This window comes from Schistocerca piceifrons, chromosome 1 (genome assembly GCF_021461385.2).
Source record: "Schistocerca piceifrons isolate TAMUIC-IGC-003096 chromosome 1, iqSchPice1.1, whole genome shotgun sequence".
Taxonomy (NCBI): Eukaryota; Metazoa; Arthropoda; class Insecta; order Orthoptera; family Acrididae; genus Schistocerca; species Schistocerca piceifrons.
Genome location: NC_060138.1, coordinates 28,169,375 through 28,170,306, shown reverse-complemented (window position 1 = coordinate 28,170,306; position 932 = coordinate 28,169,375). Strand labels below are relative to the sequence as shown.

Here is a 932-nt window from a genome sequence, read left to right as displayed (position 1 = left end):
TTATTGAAGTTAACACCGTTCCCTGATTGAATTAGTTGGTGCGGCGTGACTATCAATGTCACGCACCAGAGTGACTACCGGAAAGTTAAACAAAGCTCTCACACATTTCATCTCAGTAGACAGAGATGCTACTCAGCTATCCGTACACACCGGCGCCCTAGGGAAGAGTAACCTAATCGTCTCTCCCCTCCGTGGTCCACGCACGGTGGCCGGAAGGACTGAGAGAGCGTAAGCGGTTTCTACCTGCACCAATCTCACAATGGGTGCTGACCAGTGGCCACTAATGCCTCTCTCACCCAACATAGCCGTATTCGAAGCTCTACACAAAGGTGGGCTGCACTGCTCTTACCACTTATAGAACCATGTAGCGGCTCACATGGAGTCGTTACAGCTCACTCGGACATACGTCACAAATTTCCGTATTACACAATTATTTTCTCGCGATTACGTTTACAAAGTTTTAATAAAGCATCACATTCTCATTTTACGAGTGTCCTCCATTCACTCTCTGCCTCTTCCAAAATACGCAACCGAAACACAATGAAATAATAATTTTCCAATGCACTGTTAATTAAGTCAGGCAACGGCCTTGCCGCAGTGGATACACCGGTTCCCGTGATGAGATCACCGAAGTTAAGCGCTGTCGGGCGTGGTCGGCATTTGGATGGGTGACCATCCAGGCCGCCATGCGCTGTTGCCATTTTTCGGGGTGCACTCAGCCTCGCGATGCCAGTTGAGGAGCTACTCGACCGAATAGTAGCGGCTTCGGTCAAGAATACCATCATAACGACCGGGAGAGCGGTGTGCTGACCTCACGCCCCTCCTATCCGCATCCTCCACTGAGGATGGCACGGCGGTCGGATGGTCCCGGTAGGCCACTCATGGCCTGAAGACGGAGTACTGTTAATTGAGTCAGAAATCGGTGGCAATGA

General features: G+C 50.6%; 1 pseudogene; it reads left to right on the top strand.

Moving 5' to 3' along the window:
- Nucleotides 1-579: 579 nt before the first annotated feature.
- LOC124723387 lies at nt 580-700 on the top strand (annotated as a pseudogene).
- The last annotated feature ends 232 nt before the right edge of the window (nt 701-932 follow it).